The sequence below is a fragment of the Nicotiana tabacum genome, chromosome 17 (assembly GCF_000715075.1).
Source record: "Nicotiana tabacum cultivar K326 chromosome 17, ASM71507v2, whole genome shotgun sequence".
NCBI lineage: Eukaryota > Viridiplantae > Streptophyta > Magnoliopsida > Solanales > Solanaceae > Nicotiana > Nicotiana tabacum.
This window is the reverse complement of record NC_134096.1, coordinates 62,760,804-62,775,003: the sequence shown is the minus strand read 5'-3', so window position 1 is coordinate 62,775,003 and position 14,200 is coordinate 62,760,804. Positions and strand designations below refer to the sequence as shown.

General features: G+C 39.1%; 1 non-coding gene across 1 annotated transcript; it reads left to right on the top strand.

Annotated features, from left to right (window-relative positions):
- Window positions 1-12,924: 12,924 nt before the first annotated feature.
- TRNAP-AGG (transfer RNA proline (anticodon AGG)) lies at window positions 12,925-12,996 on the top strand. Its single transcript has one exon. It is a non-coding gene; the product is annotated as a tRNA-Pro (tRNA).
- The last annotated feature ends 1,204 nt before the right edge of the window (window positions 12,997-14,200 follow it).

Genomic DNA, 14,200 nt, shown 5'->3' with positions numbered 1-14,200 from the left:
CACCTTACAAACAATGCTGCCATATCTTCAAGGCATGAACAATAGCTGCTAACTCAAGGTCATGGATAGGATAGTTCTTTTCGTGCACCTTCAGCTGTCTGGACGTGTAAGCAATCACCCTACCGTCCTGCATCAACACCGCGCCGAGACCAATCCGCGATGTATCACAATATACAGTATAAGACCCCAAACTTGTAGGTAATACCAATACTGGGGCTGTAGTCAAAGTTGTCTTGAGTTTTTGAAAGCTCTCCTCACATTCCTCTGTCCACCTGAACGGAGCACCCTTCTGGGTCAGCCTGGTCATAGGTGGTGCAATAGATGAGAATCCCTCTATAAAGCGACGGTAATACCCCGCCAAACCAAGAAAACTCCGGATCTCTATATCTGAGGACACTCTAGGCCAACTCTGCACTGCTTCAATCTTATTCGGATCCACCTGGATCCCCTTACTCAATACTATATGACCCAAGAATGCCACCGAGTCTAGCCAAAACTCACACTTTGAAAATTTTGCATATAACTTCTTTTCTCTCAAGGTCTGAAGTGCAGTCCTCAGGTCATGATCCTCCTAACTCCGGGAGTATACCAGAATGTCGTCAATAAATACAATGACGAACGAGTCAAGATAAGGTCGGAAAACACTGTGCATCAAGTGCATAAAAGCTGTTGGGGCATTGGTCAACCCAAAATACATAACAAGAAACTCATAGTGACCATATCTGGTCCTGAAAGTAGTCTTCGGGATATCCAGCTCCCGAATCTTCAACTAATGATAACCTGAACGTAAGTCAATCTTGGAAAACACTCTGTCACCCTGTAACTGATCAAATAAGTCATCAATACGAGGCAATGGATACTTGTTCTTCACTGTGACTTTGTTCAACTGGCGGTAACCAATACACATCCGCATAAAACCATCCTTCTTCTTCACAAATAAGACAAGAGCACCCCAAGGTGACACACTAGGCCAAATGAAGCCTTTATCAAGTAATTATTGTAACTGCTCTTTCAACTCCTTCAATTCAGGAGGAGCCATACGATATGGAGGAATAGAGATGGGCCGAGTGCCCGACAACAAATTAATGCCAAAATCAATATCTCTGTCAGGCGGCATGCCCGGAAGATCAGCTGGAAACACATCTGAAAAGTCCCTCACTACTGGAACTGACTCAACTATAGGGGTATCAATACTGATATCTCTCACATAAGCTAGATACGCGTCACACCCCTTCTTAACCATTCGTTGAGCTTTGAGAAAAGAAATAACTCTACTGGGAGTATACTCTAAGGTACCTCGTCACTCTAATCACTGTAAATCTGGCATAGCCAGCATTACGGTTTTAGCGTGACAATCAAGAATAACATAATGGGGTGACAACCAGTCCATGCCCAAAATAATATCAAAGTCTACCATGCTGAGTAATAATAAATCGGCTCTGGTCTTAAAACCACTAAGAGCAATCAAACACGACCGATACTCGCGGTCCACAACAAGAGAATCTCCCATGGGAGTAGATACATAAATAGGGGAACTCAAAGAATCCCGAAATACACCCAAATATGGGGCAAAATAAGAGGACACATAAGAATATGTAGAGCATGGATCAAATAATACCGATGCATCTCTATGACAGACCGGAACAATACCTGTAATGACAGAATCAGAAGCAACTGCCTCTGTACGAGCAGGAAGTGCATAATATCTGGCTTGACCTCCCCCTCTAGGGCGACCTCTACCTCCCCAGCCTCCACCTCGAGCTGGTTGAGCAGGTGGGGTGGTAGCTGGTGCTGTAATCATAGCCTGAGGACCCGGTAGAGCACGTTGTGGCTGAATAGTCTATGGAGGTGCACCCCTCTTAATCCTGGGGAAATCCCTCACCATGTGGCGAGTGTCGCCACACTCAAAACAAGCTCTGGGAGGGCGTGGCTGCTGTGACTGGCTCAGGCCAGGTCTACAAGACTGGCCGCTAGGAACACCCCGTACAGGAGGCACACTAGATACTGGCGGTGCATAATAAGGCTCCTGGGGTCTAAAAGGAGCTGGAACACTGCTGGAGGCTGGAAGGGATGAATGAACGGGGCGGCTCACATAACCCCTACCATGGCGAGCTGCTGGGGCACGAGCTCCCGAATAATAACCAGCCTCTCGAGACCTTTTGGCCTCCCTGTCCTCTCTATCCCGGGAAAACATGCCCTCGAATCTCCTGGCAATACCCACAACATGCTGGTAAGAAATATCCATCTCCAATTCTCTGGCCATACTACTCCAGTTTCTAGGATGAAGACCCTCAATAAACCGTCGAACCTTCTCTCGAACTGTGGCAACTAAGGCCGGTGCATGTCGGGCCAACTCACTGAAGCGAACTGCATACTCTGACATAGCCATAGCCCCCTGGCGCAGTTGCTCAAACTCCGCGCGCCATGAGTCCCTGAGGCTCTAAGGGACATACTCTCTCAAAAACATGTCCGAGAACTGAGTCCATGTAAGTGAAGCTGCCTCAACCGGACTACTCAACTCATAAGCACGCCGCCACTGATAGGATGCTCCTCTAAGATGGAATGTGGTAAAAGAAACCCTGCTCGTCTCCGCTACGCCTAGTACGGAGAATACGATGAAACTCCTCCAGAAAACCCTGAGCATCATCTGTAGCCAATCCGTTGAAGGTAGGTTGGTGGTACTTCTTGTACCTCTCAAGTCTGAGTTGTTCTGCCTCAGAAGCTTCTGGCCTAACCTCGGGCTGAGCTGGAGCTACCTACTGCATTGGTACAATCTCTGGAACCTGTCGACCTGAGCCCGCTGCTCTGGAGTACCGGCGACGGGAGTCTGTGCTCCTCCCCCGGCCTGAGATGTGGAAGGAGCAAGTGGAATCAATCTAGCCTGAGCTAAGGTGCTGAACATGCTCAGAAACTGGGCTAGAGTCTCCTGGAGGGCTGGTGTAGGAACAGGTATCTCAGGTGTATGCCCTCAAGCTTGAGCTACTGGGGGCTCCTCTGTAGCAGCTCGTGCGGGTGCTCTGGCTACACCACGTGGACGTCCTCGGCCTCTACCCCAGCCTCTCGTGGCTCTAGCAGGGGACGCGAGTGCCTGGTCATCAGATCCGCTTGTACGTGTCCTCACAATCTGCGAGAGAATAGAATTCAGAAGTTTAGAATCTTTGAAGTCAACAATTTTCGCATGACAAAGAATCAAATTACTGAAATTTTCCTAACAGTTTCATAGCCTCCCGAAGATAAGTACAGACGTCTCCGTACCGATCTGTGAGATTCTACTAAACCGGTTTGTGACTCACGACACCTATGAACCTAGAGCTCTGATACCAACTTGTCACGACCCAAATTTCCCCTCCGTATAATGTCGTGACGGCACCTAGTCTCTACGACTAGGTAAGCCTAACATTTGCGAAATAATGAAATAAAAACATAATTTTAACACTTAACCATTCAAAAATACATAGCAAATCCCAAAATCTGGAACATCGTGAATCATAAACTAAAGAAGAAAAAATCTAGTGTCTCTATACATCAGAGTCTAACAAGGAAAATTACAGAAGATAATGGACATGAGAAAGAGTATAAGGGAACTCCGAGGTTTGCGGACGCGGCAGATATACCTTGAAGTCTCCAAAGCTATCCCGACTCACTGATAGTGAGGCTGATAAGGATGCACCTAGATCTGCACACGAAAAACATGTGCAGAGAGTAGCATGAGTACACCACAATCAGTACCCAGTAAGTGCCAAGCCTAACCTCAGTCGAGTATTGATGAGGTCAGGTCAGGGCCCTACTGGTAATTATATAAATAAACAATATAGAGTGTAATACCGAAATAAAATAAAGGCTGAAATTTAACAACAATGGAATCATAGAAGGTAACAGCTCAGTTACAGAAACACAAAAGGGAATCTCCCGAGATACCGTCTCGTAGTCCCAAACGTAAATGAGCAGGGGGATCACCCGGAATCCCGTTCCGTAGTCCCAAAGTAAATGTGTAGGGGAATCTCCTGGAATACCGTTCCGTAGTCCCAAAGAAAATATGCAGAGGAATCTCCCGGAATACCGTTCCGTAGTCCCAAAGTAAATGTGCAGGAGAATCTCCCAGAATACCGTTCCGTAGTCCCAAAATAAATATGCAGGGGAATCTCCCGGAATACCGTTCCGTAGTCCCAAAGTAAATATGCAACACGGGTGATAGAAATACAACTACCTCACGAAATTCTTACAATTTAGCATAAGTACCAGTTAGGGAAGAAGCAGGAAAATTCACTAAGTATGCTGCACATAATTCACATAAACAATTAAGACATGTAGATATGTTGTATTAGACTAAACATGATAGCTGCACATATTAGAATAACTCAATTAAAAATGAAAATAGATTAGTATTCATTAAAATGGTATAACTCAAAATAACAGAAAAATATGTTGCTGCTCGGCAAGAAAATCGGATTTTTACACAACTAGCTTGTGTACGTACTCGTCACCTCACGTACACGGTGCTCACATAGCATAATAGTTCCAAATCTTAAGGGTATTTTCCCCACGCAAAGTTAGGCAAGCCACTTACCTCGAACCAAGCTCAATCAATCGGTCACAAGGCCTTCCCCACGAATATCCGGCTCCAAATGGCCCAAATCTAGCCAAAAGCAATTACATATCATAAATACAACAATAATAGACTCATCTAATTAACGAAATCAATATTTTAACGAAAATTCCGAAATTAACTCAAAATTGCCCGTGGGCCCCACATCTCAAAAACCGACAAAAGTTACAAAATATGAACATCCATCCAACTACAAGTCCAACCATACAAATTTCACCAAAATCCGACATCAACTCGAGCCTCAAATCTTCAATTAAAGTCTATGAAGATTTCTACCATTTTCAACCCAATCTTTACCCATTTGAACTTAAAAATCTTTCCACAACCTTATTGGTATGTATACTTTCTCTCTCTAAAATGCTCTCACCTCTCTCAAAAATATCAGATGAAACCCTTCAAAATGACCCTAATAGTGTTTTATAAGAATGGGGTCGGGTTTATAAAATCAGAAAAATAAAGCTCCGGAATAGGTTCTGCGTTCGCATATGCGATCGCATAACGGTTATGTGGACCGCATATCGGTCGCATAATCGGTGTCCAAAATTGGCAAACGTCTGCCTGTGTATGCGGTCACTATGCGGCCCACATACATGTTCTGCGGTCGCATAGTGACCGCAGAACAGTTATGCGGTTGCATAGTCGACCGCAGATTTCATCCAAACTGGCCCTCTTCTGCCTCACTTCTACGGCCATTATGCGGCCCGCAGAGTGATTATGCAGTCGCATAATGGACCGCAGAAACACGTTTTTTTTGCCAAAAATGTTCCTCTACTTTCCGGTGCATTGTTCAACCCAAAAAGTTCGAGCCGCGTTGTACTATTTGATCTACCTCGATGCCACAAAAACTTAATTTCCTTAGCAAAACTTTCCGGGTCACTACACATACGTCAACATCTGGTCAACCTTTTCAACTGAATTTTGAAACCTTGGAACTTGGTGTTCCAAATTATTTAAAAAACAAATCTCACTGGACCCGAACCAATTACCCTCGGCAAGTCACATAACAAATGTAAAGCATAAATTGAGTAATAAATGGGGAAATGAGCTTATAATACTCAAAATGACGGGTCGGGTCGTTACATTCTCCCCCTCTTAAACAAACGTTCGTCCTCGAACGGGTTTAGAATAATACCTGGAGTCTTAAATAAGTGTGGGTATTTACTCCGCATCTCCTGCTCAATCTCCCAAGTAGCTTCTCCGATTGGCTGACCTCTCCACTGCACCTTCACTGATGCTATGTTCTTTGACCTCAGCTTTCGAACCTGCCGGTCTAAAATAGCCACCAGCTCCACATCATAAGTCAAATTACCGTCCAACTGTACTGTACTGAAATCCAAAATGTGAGATGGATCCCCGACATACTGGCCTCTCCACTACACCTTCACTGATGATATGTTCTACAACCTTTGTACTATTTGATCTACCTCGACGCCATAAAAACTTAATTTCCTTAGCAAAAACTTCCGGGTCACTACACATACGTCAACTTCTGATCAAGCTTTTCAACTGAATTTCGAAACCTTGGAACTTGGTGTTCCAAATCATTCAAAAAAAAAATCTCACCGAACCTGAACCAATTACCCCCGGCAGGTCACATAATAAATATAAAGTATAAATTGAGTAGTAAATAGGAAAACAAGGATATAATACTCAAAACGACGGGTCAGGTCGTTACATGTGCCAACTGGAATTTCAATTTCCTTTCTTTATTCTTTTCAATATATTTCTTAAACAGTTTTCACAACACATAATAAACCCTCATACTAGTAGGGCATATAATTCATAAAAATTGGAATCAATTATTCAGAAACACATTAAACCCACTGTAATGAATAATAAAAATTACTTTTGAACTTATAGCCCTCAATGGTGTACAAAAATAAATGACAGATACGGGCTCACATCTTCAAATCTCCCAACAGGGATAAACATATAAGTGGGTCACAAAAATTACGAAGCTCACCCATGAGCGGAGCATAATAGGAGGACTCACCTCAATATTCAGAAACGAATTAAATTAAAGAAAAATATCCTTTTATAATAGAATCAGGATCGTACCTGTAATGACACCATCTGGTGTATCGGCCTCAGCCAAAACATATCGATTATATCAACGGATCGGGCCTCCATCTCTTAGGCGCCCACTACCTGCCTGTCCTCCACCTCTAACTGACTGTGCACGTGGAATATTAACTGGAATAAAGCTCGTAGCTTGAGTGCTCTGATGAAATCCACCCCTCCCAAGTTTGGGACAATCTCTCATGATGTGCCTAGTATCACAACATTCATAACAACCCCTCTGAGGCCGCGGTTGCTCATACTGAGTCTGTGCCGGATAACTGAATAACCATTATAGGAATCCCATGCCGGTGGTGCACTATAAACTGGAGCACCCCGAGTAATCTGATGTGCAGACTAAGCTGACCGACTGCTCGAGCCTCCGCTATAATGGGTCCTACCTGAAGAGTAAAATCCACTGAACCCTCCAGATCTTCGAGACCTTTTGGCCTCCTTAAACTCCCTTTCCTCGCCTAAAACACTCTCAATCTTTCTTGCAATCTCCACTACTTGTTGAAATTGAGTATTAGTTTGCAATTCTCGAGCCATACATATTTTAATATCATAATGGCACCTAGTCTCTAAGACTAGGTAAGTTGATTTCAATTATATTTTCAAACCATTTTTTTTAATTAAATAAATAATCAAAACCGACACCGGAACAAATATGAATATACAACTTCCCAAGACTGGTAGTACTGAGTCACGAACTCTAACTGAATACATGGAATGATCACGAGGACCGAATATACAATACTGTTTGATTAAAAATTAACAATACAATGAAATGGAAAGACTGCAATGGACTGCGACGATCAAGCGGCTATACCTTAAATCCTTACGATCCCGCTTTAACTTTGTTCAAGTCCGATATCTTCAATACATGGCTCTGCACAAAAATGTGCAGAAGTGTAGTATGAGTACACCATGGTCGGTACCCAGTAAGTATCAAGACTAACCTCAGTGGAGTAGATACGAGGTACAGTCAAGACACTCACTAGTTTAATAGCATGTGCAACGTAATATACAGAATAATAGGAAACAAGTAACAATAAGGACAACATAAAACAACCAGTGATATGCATAACAGACAATATGAACACCATTAATATCGTTCAATAATGAATAATTAAAATTACACCCAATTAAATCAAATCCTTCAAATAAATGTCTTTCACATAAAATTCTTCCTAATAACTATTTTTCAAATATAATTTCTTCAAATTAATATTTTTCAAATATACTTCCTTTGAATAAATTTCTCTCAAATATAATTTCTTTAAATAATTATCTTTCGAATGTAATCATTTCCAATAAATCGTTTTGCATAAAAAATCCTTCCAATTAAATATTTTAAATATAATTCTTTCAATTAAAAAGTCACTATGTGATACTTCATTTCATAATTATTCAACCACGGATCTCGGCCTATTTTTATATTTTTTATAAATACGGGTCTCAGCCCATTTTTATATTTCCATGGCACTTCGTGCCCATAATTAAATTATTATATTTTTCTGGCACCTCGTGCCTCATTTCATATCACAACTGCATGGATAAATTTCCGTGCCAATATCCTCATTAACTACTCACGGCACCTCGTGCCCATATTTTATTTTTATAATCCGCCTAGCAATAGCCACATGCTCCCAATTTCAACATAAATCAGATTATTATCAATTTACCAATAACAAGACAAATTGCACAAGTTATAAAAATAAACACAAGAAAAATCAATACATCACATAAAAATCTCCAATGCAACCACTCCTCATCATCACATACCATCCCTGACAATAGCCATCCTTATCTCTCTTATAACTACCCTTATCTCTCCTACAACCACCCTTATCCCTCCGCCCTGACAATACCAATAGTCTCCCTTATTGCTCCTATTGTCACCCTTATCGCTCCTATAACCGCCCTTATCGCTCCGCCCAGATAATATTCTAACAAACACAACAACAGTGAAATGCTACCCTTATACCCACATAATATCAACGGTGAAATGCCACCCTTATCTCTTCAAAATAATAACTCACACAACACAATAATTTACACGGAAAATTATCACGGTCAACATAACAAAATTAATTCATATCACAATTTGCCCAATGGCCACAACAAAAATTCCAAAGATACAACCAAGTCAATTAATTTCACTACAAATAGCCGAAGGCTCCACACAATATGTATAACACCACAAAAATAATCAACAGAGATAGAAATTATTCAGCATAAAGCAAAGCCTTCATTAATCCAAATTTAAGTAATTATATTAGCACATCTTCTTAAGCTTGCTTAATTAATTATTTGCATAGAGGAAATTCATAATGAAAATTAAATTCCAAGAATATCAACCATCAAACTCACGGAATTCACATAAATGTACAAGTAATATTTACATCAAATCGTCATATAAAAACAAATTCAATAAATGTGATTTGAGGCATGACAAATAGATACTTAAATATATGCCAACAATTATCCAATTTACTACCCAATATTCCCAAGACTTTAACACAATAAATTTTGCATATATAAACCCGAGTACGTACTCGTCACCTCGCGTACTCGGCTTTTCACATATCACAAATGACACATAAGACTCGATGCGTAAGGGGTAATTCCCCCACTCGAGATTAAGCAAGACACTTACTTTTTTGAAGTTAGGCCGATATTTCAAAATAGCCTTCTTGATTGAATTGACCTCCGGACAGCTCAAATCTATCCAATTCAATTGTATAGCTTCATTAAAATTCATCGGATATAATTCCGGATAATAAAATATCGACTTAAAAATTTATTCCAAAGAGTCAACAAAAGTCAACGCTGGGCCCGCTCCTCGGAACCCGACATAATTTTCATGAAATTCGAACACCCATTCCGATACGAGTTCAACCATACCAAATTTATCGAATTCCAATAACATCTCGACCTCCAAATCTTAAATTTTTATTTTTTTGAAGATTTTACAAAAATCTTGATTTTCCTCCATTAAAATCCGAATTAAATAATGGATTCAAAGGCATAATCATGGAAATGAATCAAAACTGGATAAGAATCACTTACCCCAAACACCCACGCAAGAATCTCTTCAAAAATCGCCTTCTACCGAGCTCCCAATTTGATTTTGTATTATGAACTCACCTCATTTTTGGGACTTTTAATTCTGCCCAGATGTGCCTTCTTCGCGAACGCGTCAATATCCTCGCGTTCGCGTAGGGCAAAAATTCACTAATCGAAATTACCCTTTGCGAACGCGAGAGTCCTCTCGCGAACGCGTAGCTTCACCTGCTAGACCCTTCGCGAACGCGAGAGTCCTCTCGCGAACGCGTAGCTTCACCTGCTAGACCCTTCGCGCGTAGATTCACCTGCTAGACCCTTCGCGAACGCATAGAACAAATCATTGGGGTCCTAGTTGTTCCATTTTTTCCTCTATGCGAACGCGTCGTCCAACACGTGAACGCGATGCCCATCTTTCTACACCTTCACGAATGCGGGACCTACATTGCGAATGCGAAGGCTAAATTCCAGCAGCACTCAAACTTCCTCTGCGCGAACGCGAGAGGACCTACGCGAACGCGTAGAAGGAAACCAGCACCAGCAAAATCTGATGCTTCAACTATAACACCAAGCCCGATTCTAGTCCGTTAATAATCCGGAATACACCCGAGGCCCCCGGGACCCCGTCTAAACATACCAACAAGTTTCATAACTTAACACGGACTCTCTTGAGGCCTCAAATCACATCAAACAACATCAAAACGACGAATCACACCTCAAATCAAAATCTATGAACTTTAAACTTTTAAATTCTATATCTTGTGCCAAAACACATCAAATCAATCCGGAATGACTTCAAATTTTGCACACAAGTCATAATTGACATAACGAAACTATTCAAATTTCCAGAATCGCATTCCGGAAAAAGACAACCCCCGGTCAAACTTTCCAAAAATTCAACTTTTGGCATTTCAAGCCTAATTCCACTACGGACCTCCAAAAAAAATTTCGGACATGCTCTTAAGTCCAAAATTATTATACGGAGCTATTGACATCATCAAAATTCTATTTCGGAGTCGTTTGCTCAAAAATTAACTCTCCGATTAACTCTTTCCATTTAAGCTTCTAATTAAGGATTGTTCTTTTAATTAAATTCTGAATCTTCTGAAAAATCAAACTCAACCACACCCGCGGGTCATAATACATATTGTGAAGCTGCTCGAGACCTTAAGTCACTGAACGGGGCGTTAATTCTTAAAACGACAAGTCGGATCGTTACACTAATTAATTAAGAAATCACATGTAATAATAGGTTATTACCGATAAAAAAATTTAATGCTGTGAATGGGGTAGACTTTCAGTAGTTTAAAAATCACTAAACTACGAGTTATTAACTTTATGAAATAAAGTATTTTTTATTTTCGGGTTATAATATCGATGATTGAAAACTTAGTGAAGTTCATAATCAACTTGCAAACAATACTCATTATTCTAATGTTAGGATTTACACACAATTAGTTTTGATTCTTATCTTATTAAGTGTGTTATTGAAAGATTTTTTTATTTAAAAAATTTAATATTCCTGTGAATGCTTAGTAAATTTTATTCTTTAAAGTGTGACATTATCTCTATTTTAATATTGTAGTTACTCAATTAAATGTATCCCATAAAAGCATGCTTTAACTACCAGAATAATACAATAAATTAACGGAATAAAAGTTTTAACATTTATGTTGCAAAGTAAGAGGAGGTAATGATCTTTTGTCAAAAAGTATATATTTTTCTCATAAAAATTTTCAGCTTCTCAATATACAACTAACAATAATTAAAAATTTATTTTATTCGTGTAATTGGTAGTTTTCAGAATCTATGCAATTTTTATTTTTCTTAGTCTTGTACTTTCTTAATTAGATAAAACTTAAGTAATATTCATTGATAATATATAGTTAACTATACATCACATAGATTATTTGCTACAAATAAACTAAATTTATGAATTAAACCAAATGTATTTTATTTATGGGCGATTTACTTTCTCATAAAAAGAGGGATAATATCTATATTTGTTATTAACTCGATAAATTCTCTTTTTAAAATTTTATTGATGTTTCTTAAAGTCCGCGCAGTTTACTAGTGTATGATAAATGACATATAACATATATTACGTCTTTATAAGTTTGGTGTATGAAAATGGCAGATAGGGGCATTTCTGCCCAACTACTCCAAAGACGATTACCGAGAACAAAAGGAAATGCACTAAATTACTTCACCAGTAAAGAGAAGTGTGCTTTTAAGATCTGTACTTTTAATGTGAGTTGGTGAGCCCATCACGAGAAACCATAAAAAAACGTCAAAAAATCTATAGAAGATGAATGATTTTGGGTTGTCGTGGATTTCTGGCTCCGGGGATTTAAGTTAAATATATTTATAGTGTAAATACTTTTTACATTATTAATGTATTTTAACACATGGTATCATATTAGTTACTATTCTTATTATACATTACCGATTATTTAATTTATCTATGATTACTCGTACTCGTATTTAGTGTACATGCGTTATACGTGTGTTTAACGTCAGTCAATAAAATATATGTATATAAAGAACATATAAATCAAATTATCAAATGCTAACTTTAAAAATGTCTACATTAAGTTAATATTTTACAATAAGTATATAGTATAAATACTTTTTACATTACTAATGTATTTTAACACATGGTATCATATTAGTTACTATTCTTATTATATATTACTGATTATTCGATTTATTTGTGATTACTCGTATTGTATAAATATTTTTGACATGATTAGTGCGTGATTTTTTTTTTTTTTTAAGAATATGTCCCCTTGGGTCATAGCTCTCTAATCTATTTCCTTAATGATAATCTTTTTCTACAATGTGATGTTGAGATATCTTAACGATTAAACGCACAAAGCTTCTTTCCTTCCAAAACAAAAAGTCCATCAAACTTCATAGCTAGAGCATCACGTCATAGAGCAGAATAATTAGCCCACCGTGTTGTTGTTTTTTCCCCCCACCTTGTTAATCAATATAGTACTATTTCGTCACTACATTATCAAATACAATTAGAGCTGGTTCTAATCCATTCTTGTTAACCAACAATTTTGGAGGAGGAGGAAATTTTATATTTACTCTTTATATCAAAAAACCGAGAGGGTTATCACAAGTTGTAAAAACTGGAGGTTAAGATAATGATTGATATACTAAATTTCCGATACTTATAACACGGTGGGCATTTGGTCTAGTGGTATGATTCTCGCTTAGGGTGCGAGAGGTCCCGAGTTCAATTCTCGGAATGCCCCTTTCATTTTAAATTATTTTGAGTGGCGCACTAATTTTTGAGTTGAGCGGAAGGTCCATAATATGGGTAAAAGAGAAGGGTTGACTTGAAATTTACGCACACGAAGAATATTTTCTATTCTGTACAACTAGTTTTATTTCAAATTTTGATCGCTCAAAGTCTCAAACCATCCACAAAAGCTGAGATCTGTACATTCGCCCATGGGAATCCTTTTTAGAGTTCATGCGACAAAACTAGTTTGCAAACGATATGGTAATTAGAACATACTGCATCATGATTTCCCAGTAAATCATTTATTATCCATTTATCCGATTAATCCTTCTACTTACCTGATTTATAAATCATAGTTGATATTCCATTAATGGATAATCAAATTCCAAAGGTTGACAAAATTATGAAAGATCATGCATGCACGTGAATGTTAAACATAATATATCTTCTATATTATTATAAAAATATGAATATAATGCCGGTTTACGAAAATAACCTTAAAATATTAAGCATAATAACTCACAATAAAAGAACATAACCGGAATTCTAGACATTTGTCTCTAATGTCACGACCCAAACTGGAGGGTCATGACTAGCACCCAGGCCATACTTGCCGAGCACCAACGTACATTTTATCTAACCTTTCTTATTATCTATAGCGGCCGATGAGATCGACATAAATGGTGTAGACATGAATCATGAACAATCAACAATGACAGATAATGGTATGAAAATACGTAACATGGGCCGACAAGGCTGTCACGAAACTATATATAAGGTACCAGCTGCCAAGCTGCGACTATACAACAAAAATCAGCCGACAAGGCAATCCAAACTATACATGAGTCGACACCTGTCTACGAGCCTCTAAAGGTACATAAGTGCTGCAACATCATCGGAACAAGGCCCCGAGATACCCATAATGTTTATAACAAAAATGCATACCAAGACCACGGCAAGTCCGGAGAAGGGATCTCGCCAATAACCGCTGAACTGGGCAGCCTACTGTGGTGGGGGAGCTGCGTCTACTTGTCTATCAGGACCTGCAGCACGACATGCAACGTCCACAAATAAAAAGAACGTTAATATGAATGAAGTACCGGGTATGTAAGGCACGAAGGCATAAATAAGAACAGTAATGTAAGTAGGGATAAAGAATATACAACTTCTAACATCCGAGTGCCTTTGAGGGCGACTGACATGAAATGCATGAT